The sequence below is a fragment of the Alosa alosa genome, chromosome 14, assembly GCF_017589495.1.
Source record: "Alosa alosa isolate M-15738 ecotype Scorff River chromosome 14, AALO_Geno_1.1, whole genome shotgun sequence".
NCBI lineage: Eukaryota > Metazoa > Chordata > Actinopteri > Clupeiformes > Clupeidae > Alosa > Alosa alosa.
In genome coordinates, this window is record NC_063202.1 from 21001828 (window position 1) to 21011120 (window position 9293).

A 9293-nucleotide genomic window follows, 5' to 3' on the forward strand; every position below is an offset into this window, starting at 1 on the left:
CCTAGTGAAGGTTGAGGACTGAAGAGCTGTCGCTGGTATTGATCGCGTCTACAGTAAAATAATGTTGAACAGCCTTGGTGGGGTCTGCATTGATCTCAATGGCTCAGATTCTTAAATGAGATGAATTGCTAAAAATGTGTTCAGTTTACCAGGCTTTAAAAACCCCTTAGAGGGTACCAATTATTAGAAATTATTGAGGCATTGAATAAATGTCCAGCATAGATAGAAGGTCGGAAATGGTGTGTGTGTGTGTGTGTGCTTCTCTGTGTGTGTGTGTGTGTGTGTGTGTGTGTGTGTGTGTGTGTGTGTGTGTGGGGCGGTAGTACTGTAGGTTCAACCAGTCTGAAATGCTGTGTGCATTTGTGTGCACAATATAAAGAGAACTCAACTATCCCCACAGAAAGCTGGCAATATAGCAGACAGATGATGAGCAAAATACACAGATAAACAGATGAGGAAGAAGAGGCCTGTCTGGTTCAAATGAAGACAGCTTAATGGCTTAGCTTCCGCAGCACTTTGCTCTGTGTAGCAGTAAGCAGTAGCACTCCATGCACAAATCACAAAACGGAATTGTCTAGAAAGTGCTTCCCTTATACACAAAGCTTTAATCAAAACTCTATCCTGGGGCCCCATCCGACTTCTCTCCGGTCAGCACTTTTGCATGCGAACCGCTGCTGGGCTGAAGAGGAACAGTCGAGAGACGGGGAGGGAATTAACAGTGAAACGAACACTCCAACAGAACGTCACTGGCTAGATGAATGGTCTGGTAACAGGCGGCGGCGGTGGCAGCTGCCAGATTTGAGTGCGTGCCTCGTCTGGCCCGAGCTCTCCCTCTGTGCTGATGGGCAGCCTGGGTGGCAGCCTGTGCATTAGGTTCTGCGCGGCAGAGATTGGGGGCTTAGGGTGGGATGGTGGGCTCTGCCTTGCGCAGTCATACATGTGTCTGCTTGAGTGCAAAATGTTGTATGTATATATGTGTGTGCGCTGCGTGTGTGTGTGTGTGTGTGTGTGTGTGTGTGTGTGTGTGTGTGTGTGTGTGTGAGAGAGAGAGAGAGAGAGAGAGAGAGAGGAGAGGGAGAGGGAGAGAGAGAGAGAGAAAGCTTTAGGATGTTCAGGTCTGTTTGTGTTTTGCTTCTGTATGTGCGCATATGCATCTGTGTGTATGTGTGCATGTGTGTGTGTGCATGTGTGTGTATGCATGTGTGTGCATGTGTGTGTGTGTGCGTGTGTATGTGCGTGTGTATGCATGTGTGTGTGTGTGTGTATGTTTGTATGTATGTGTGGTGTGTGCGGGTGCGTGTGCGTGTGTGTGTGTGTGTGTGTATATGTGTGTATCTTTGTGTGTGTGGTGTGTGTGTGTGCATGTTTGTATGTGTGGTGTGTGTGTGTGTGTGTGTGTGTGTGTTTGTGCATGTGTGTGTTTGTGTGTATGTTTGTGTGTGTGCGTGTGTGATGTGCATGCTGAAAAGCTGCACCTCCCTGCTGTACTGCTGTGCTCGTGTTTCTGCCGTGCGCCCTAATTGAGCTCAATGCATCTGAGCACCGAGCCTCCCACTGATTAGTGCCACCAAGAAGATAAGGCTGGCATAATGGACTCCCAATCAGCGTGCCATTCATCTCCAACCAAGCTGGACACAAGACCGTCTAACGCATCCGCATCCTGAGTGCCTGCAGGGGACAGGCTGTGTGTGTGTGTGTTTTGGGGGGGGGGGGGGGTTGGTCACTGTATGCGTCTGTGTCCCTCACCACCACTGTTCAGACCACAGGCTTCAGTTGCAGCCTTTCAGTGAGGCAGCAGCTAATCGGCCCCTTACGCAATTAAATTAGCCAGCAGAACTCATTTGCCTTTTCTACACGGTCCTTCACGGCATTTAGGACGCAGTTCTAATAACGCCGTTCTAAATGGAAGGAGGGGGAGTTTGAAGAACTGAAATCAAACACTAAAATTCTCACAGGCCCATTTTAGGTTAAAAGGCAGTAGCTTACTCATGAAAGCATTAGTTGATGTCATTGAAAACAGATGTGAGATTGGTTTGTTTCAGATGCTCAGATGTAGTGTACATACAGTATTTGTTGGCACTCGCAAGCGTACTCCCTGAGCAGACATCCTGCCTCTAGCCAAATGATGTGGGAGAGGGATGTTTAACAAAAAGTTTTATCTACACTATGTTGTAACTGAGTGGCTTTACTAAAATGATATACACACTGGCTTGTGACTGTGTTCTGTCAGACTGTGGCTGAGTCAGACTGACTCATCCAGATCCAAGCCAGATGAAAAGCCTCATGAAAAAGAACTCTTACTGTATTTGGGGACAAAATGTTATAGTAATGTTACAGAAATACTGTAGATATCATATGAATCGTATAGTATTTTGGGACATACTACATGCTATAGAAGTACTATAAGACTGACAGGAACAGTATATTTAATCACAGATATTTCTATTCGCAAAGGATTAGGAATTAATGGCTTATTAATTCATACTGATGTTTTTTTTGTCTGTTTATTTTAATGAAGCACACAAAATTGCAGTCAGTACATACATCCAGAGCCTAACACTAACATTTGTATGCCTTCAGACATTTATTTTATCCATAGGTATAGCTAGTTAGATACTTTTGCTAAGGACGTTATGAAATGTTTAGGTTCAACTTAAGGTATGACTGAGAATGGCACACCATTATGTATGCTTTGGGAAATCCACCCCAGGTTCTTTCCCAATGCTATCTCACACAAGCTTCTAATACTATACAACTGGCACTAAAGTGGCCATCTGTAATACCCGCCTCCACATGTCTATTCTACCCATGTTTCCACTGCCCATACAATATCATATTCAGTATATGGCCCTGTTTAATGCATCACACCATGGAGATAGATCCTCAGTTATGGGCCCCATCCATCTGTGACCAGCGTAATTGTCATTTCACATGCCCTTTCCTCCTCCAATGGCCTGTTTATCTTAATTATGCTCATCCATCACCTCAGGTACTGTATCAGGGCGCTTCTCAAGGCCATTTACTGGATTTACTGGTATATTCCTCCGCGGACAGTTAAGTGGCCGGCAGGACCTAATTCTGTGCTGCTCGGAGTGGACTGGAGCATTTTTTCTCTCTCTCACACTCTCTCTGATAGGGTAAACTGCCATCGAAAGGAATTGAATGATGGAGTGTCAGACTATTTTCTCTGACAACATTCATCTCAATAGCCCTGTGGGGCATAATTCAAATGTGTCTGCTTGTACCTCGAGGACATTTTTGATCGGGAGAGGTAGAGAAAATGAATTCAGAGAGAAGGGCAGAGAGAGAGAGAGAAAGAGGTAGAGAGGGAATGATAGAGAGAATGATAGAGGGAATGAGAGAGAATTTCAAATGCAACCTCCAGTGTCCTGTCACTCATTTCAACACATAGCCTCAAAAAGTCTGTCCTCAATTTATTTGAAGTTAACCTGCTGTTGTGCGTTTCCTCTGCAAGATACTTGACAGGAACACCCTTTGAACTGAAGTCTGTGTTGTGATGCACAGCTGCCTTAGTGCCTAACTGTTTATTTTCCTGTGAACCATGACAAATAGTTTAAACACAGTCAGTGTCTTTATGTTATAGAGAAAAAGGAACCCCCCCAAAGCGCTGGCTGCAAAATCTGTTTCCTATTTGGAGAAGTTTAGATAAAAAGAAAAACGCACCTTTCTTCAAAAACCCAAACAATCTTCAGTGAATCAGCAGTCTTCCTCCACAGGACACTATCTTGGGATAAACGTGTGATTTGTTGCTATTGATTAAAGCACCAAGCAGTGGGAAGCCGGCCATTCTCCCACCCACTCATCCAAGAAACACACACACACACACACACACGCAGAGTCTTTAAAGAATATTATGGGATGTGCAAATGAACCATTCCATCACAGGGAATTAAGCACCTAATCACTGAAAACTCCAACACATCCTCTCAAGGTACTCACTCAGTAAGCATTTTCAATATTTAGCCTTTTTAAATAATGACATGGGTGCCTTCAACTACCCTGAAACTTCACATACAGACTCACATAATAGTTTGATCCTGTCAGTGTGGATTTATGGCACTGCTTAGGAGCAAATGTTATTGTCCATTCTGGAGTTGACATTTATATTGCCAATGATTTCTGTCAGTAGCCATGGTAGATGTTATTTCAGCTCAATCTGAAAAGAGAGGCAGTAAGAGCCGGCTCTATTACTCTTGAGAGCCTATGAAATGTCTTGTTTTTGACCTTGATGCTATCTATGACAAACCTACCGGCCGAACTGATGTGGATTATTACTTAATGTCATCTTGGTTGACTGTGCCATTGTTAAATAGCTACCATTGTTAGGGTTAATACTTGATAGGAAAAACAACAACAAAAAATTTGCATAGTTCAGAGCAAATAGATGCAAGCAACTTAACCTGTTTCGTTTCATGTTTACTAGTTTTGTGTTCCCAAATGACCGCTGCATTATAACTTGTTACAAATCCATAGTAACACATATATTATCATCTAATGTTGTGATAGACCTTTGTATACCCTTAACTTCTATTGGATATTACCAGTTTTGAAGTTCCATTTGCTATTTATGGCCTGCAGGCCTGAGTTCATGCAAGTCAGAAACGGGAAGATACTATTGGGAAAAGGTTCCAGTGGGGGCAGGCATAGAAGCAAAGATGGGGAGTGAGGGTTTGTTTGTGTGTGTGTGTGAATGTACAGAAGCACACATACAGAACAGTCCATCTGATCAATGGACATGTGCAATTTTATACACTGAACATTTTTTCACCCATTAATTTCTAATGGCCGGTTTTTTGACTGTGACACAAGGGTGTTCTAAAGTTAAATGGTAACACTTTACTTGACAGCATCGACAAAAGAGTGACATGTCATGAACACATGACACTGTCATGACACATGAACTCTAACCCTAAACCTAACCCTAATCCTAACCCTAAATCTAACCCTAACCCTAATCCTAAACCTAACCCTAACTTGTTATGACAAAAACTGAATGATATGATAAAAATGATAAAAATTTGTTTTGTGTGTTCAGATGTCCTGTGTTAACAAAATCATGGAGCCTAATGATAGTCAGAATAAATTAACAATATTTTTGAGAGAAAAAAATGTAATTGTATAAACTGTAATACAACTGGAGGATTAAATCATAACAGACACTTTTAAAAAAGAGACACATCTTTGCTTTGTGACAAATGGTAGATAATTAAAGTCATACGCAAACTGACTTGGCCAGTGCAAATATTTTAGTGTTCCGGTCAAGGACTCTTGCCCTTGTTTGCTTAAGCATCCCCAAACAATCGCCATGGACACCGAAGAAGGGCACCGCCAAGAGAGGCTCAATTAGCGCAAGTGGTCCAGGGCCTTGACCTAATGAGAGTTTGAGGGCATAATGGCCTTTCAGACGAAAGTAATGTCCTAACCGTGAATGCAGTCAATGGAAAATGCCAAGCAAGCACAGACAATTAACTGAAGAATCACAGGCACTGCCAGACCAAAGAAAAAAAGAAAAAAGATTGATGACTTATTCAGCTCTCGCACATATTAATAAAAGGAGGATACGAAAAAAAGATTGTAAAAGTCAAACAGCACACAGTACAAAGATTTACATTCCCCCTTCCATCTTTATGTCCTGTTGAGCATTGAAATGCACACTGGGAGAGTTTCCTTTGCATGTGGACTGCTTGGGATTCAAAGCACACTCGTGTAATCTGTGCCTGTGGGATGGGAGCCTCCTCAGGAGACGGACGCATTAACAGTGCGGCGTGTAAAAGGAACCGGTCTCAAATGAAAGATCAAAACAAAGGAGCGGGTGTCTGTCGTGTGGAGAATAGCCTTTGGTGGGACCCAATGAATGGAGTCGTTTGAAATGAGGTGTGCTGAGATGCAGTCTAAGACAAGACAAATGTGTTTAAATCAGTGCTACCTTAGCAGGTTTAGTTGCAGAAACTGAAATAACAGAAAAATTATCCAATTTGTTTTCAGACATCTACACTGTAACACAGATAGTCAAGTCAAGTCAGGTTTTATTGATATAGCCCATTTCATACACAGAAAGGTAGCCCAATGTGCTTCACATAGTCATAACAATCACATATAAAAAAGCAAAATAAATAATTACACGAAAATTACGAATTAAAAAAAAAAAAAAAAAAAAAACAGAAACAAAAACCAGCACAGATAAAAACATGAATTCTAACAGACGGGTACAAGAGTGGGTTAGTGGAAGGCATCGTGGAAAAGTTTGGTTTTTAATCTAGATTTAAAAATGGAGATGGTGGGAGAGGTCTTGATGTCTATAGGAAGACGGTTCCAGAGACGGACCGCATAGCAGCTAAAGGCAGCCTCTCCCTGCTTGGTGCGGGCGCTGGGTTGTACCAGTTGGAGTTTTTCCACTGATCTGAGTGATCTTGAGGGGCTGTAAGTTTCAAACATTTTGAAGAGGTTTTATTGTTTTTTTAGGGAGACCATAGTGAAAAGACCATTACAGTAATCCACCCTGCTGGTAATGAAAGCATGAATAAGCTTTTCTAGGTCTACCGGTGATATAAAGTTTTTAACCTTCGCAATGTTTTTTAAGTGATAAAAAGCCGATTTGGTGACTGCCTTCATGTGGCTATTGAAGCTTACAGTAGGTTGCTGTCAATAATGACCCCGAGGTTCTTTACGGTTTCCGCTACCTCAAAACCATTCATTCCTAATAGTGTGGCAGTCTTTAGTCTCTGATCCTTTTTCCCAAAGATAATTACTTCAGTTTTGTCTGTATTCAGTTTAAGAAGATTTTTAGACATCCAGTCTTGAACTTGATTGAGGCAATGGAAAAGGGATTCAAGGGGAGCAAACTCATTGGGAGACAGGGATAGGTATAACTGTGTGTCGTCTGCGTAACTATGGTAATTGATGGAATGGTTCTTTATGATTTGGCCAAGAGGGAGCATGTACAGATTAAACAAAAGAGGGCCAAGGATTGAACCCTGAGGGACACCACATGTTAGGGGCATAGGAGCTGAGGCATGATGACCAATAGATACATAAAAACTCCTGTGCTCTAAATAGGACCTAAGCCAGCAGATGACTGAGCCAGTGAGACCCACACAGCATTCAAGTCTTTCTAATAGTATGCTGTGGTCAACAGTGTCGAATGCCGCACTGAGGTCCAACAGCATAAGAACGGCGGTTTTTCAAGCATAGTTATTTAGCCGAATATCGTTAACTACCTTTACCAGGGCTGTTTCAGTGCTATATATTGTCTAAAGCCTGACTGGTAGGGATCAAGACAGGATTTACACAGAGTGTTTTTGTACAGAGTTGTATTTGTAAAGCGCCTCTTCATGAATCAGATAGTCTGAGTTAACTTTTGATTTGCGCCATTTCCTTTCTGTTCTCCTACATTCTTTCTTTTGCAATTTAACTAATGGGTCATTCGTCCATGGAGCCTTCTGTTTACCGGTGGATTTTTTCAATTTTAGAGGAGCAATGTCATCCATTATATTTGTCATTCTTAAGTTAAAAACTTCCAACAGGTTATCAGCCGTCTTAAGGACTGGGCTTCTGGACTCAAAGAGTGCTTGCTCAAAAAGAACACAAGTGTTATCATTTATAGCTCTCTTTCTGATCATCATGGAGTTATTCTGACGATAGGGGGACATGCAGACTTCCATGAAGATACAGCAATGATCAGATAAAGCTAAATCCACAACAGATGTAGAGACAGTTACACCTTTTGTGATGATAAGATCGAGTGTGTGGCCCTGAGAGTGAGTGGGGCCCTGTATGTGTTGTGTCAGGTTGAAGGCGTCGATCAGAAAGTCTCTTACATGGGGGTTTTCAGGATTATCGCCATGGATGTTGTGAAATAAATTGTGGCTGGAACGGAAAGATTTTGCTTATTCTTTGAAAAACACTTTTTGAAAGAAACTGTCCAAACGGCAGCTGAGCAGACTAGCTGAAGAGGAGGGAGAAGAGTGAGAACTTGAATGCATACGAGTGTTCTGAAGACTGAAGACTGAGCCAAAGATTAGGAGGCCGTGAACAAATCTGTCTCCGAAGGTGGCTGCCAACAGGAACTTCTGATTCGATTAGTTTGTATTGACCCCGCGGAAGGCAACAACAAGCTGTATCACTGATTGCTAGCTTTTCTACCTTTCCCTTCATCATTATTAATCTCTCACTTCTGCTCTCTCTCGCCCACAGGTGAAAGCACAGGGGCAGCACAGCAGAGGTGCTGCAGCGATCAGATGCACTGGATAAAGTACAGCTATCGCAATGCAGACGAGGCCATAATTAAAAGCACTTTGTCGCTGCGGCTTCCTCCTGAATTTAAAGATATCGGTTTGATTATGATGAATGACGACTGGCTGCATTGCGATAACACACTTGGGCCCAAGTTTGGTGTGTGTGTATGCGTGTGTGTTTGTGTGTGTGTGTGTGTGTGTGTGTGAGTGTGTATGGGGGGGGGGGTCTGCAGAATATCTTTTAAGATTTAATTTGGCAGGTTGATTCTGTCACTGTGTAGTGATTAATTTCGCGCTGAGTCAGTCATTCCTTAGGTTCTTTGATGGAGGAGGGGGGAAATGAGATGTGAAGAGAATATTGAATTCTCTCAACCTGCAGCTGGAGATTTGTGCAGATAGCCTACTACAGAATGATCCATGCTCAATTTAATTACTCTTTCTGCTCACATGATGGCCAATAAGTGTTTTTGCTAACAGGTAGTTAACATGATGGAAAGCATTTGGTTTCCAAACACTCTCAATCATTAAAACACCATGATGATTTATAGAGAGAGAGAGAAATGGGCTGGTCTTTTCATCCTTTCATGTGTCCATCTGTAAACAGGACCCTGCCAGTCAAAATTCTAGCTGCTAAAGTTTATGAACAACATATAGTCTCCAAAGAGGAAATTCTCACTGAAGACTCAGAGCACACCTGGGTCTTTTTCAAGGGGTCATTCTTTCATCTGTGCAAAATAATTGGCAAAAAATTGTGTGTGCAGCGTGCGGTATTATTTTTCCTCCATCAAAGAAAAAAAGAGTGCCAGCAATTACGGTGCCCCAATGGCTGGCGTTGAATCGACTCAGAAAGAGGATGAGGAGGAGGAGGATGGGGAATGAACTGCTCTTTGCACCAGTCTTTCTAGATTCTTCATGCCACTGCAGATTCATTCAGCTTCTACCCGGAGCCACGGTTCTGATGAGCATATTTTATGCATTCCTCTGTCATATACAGGCTTGGCATGTGACACATGGACTAGTGTTAAACACCGGGTTTTG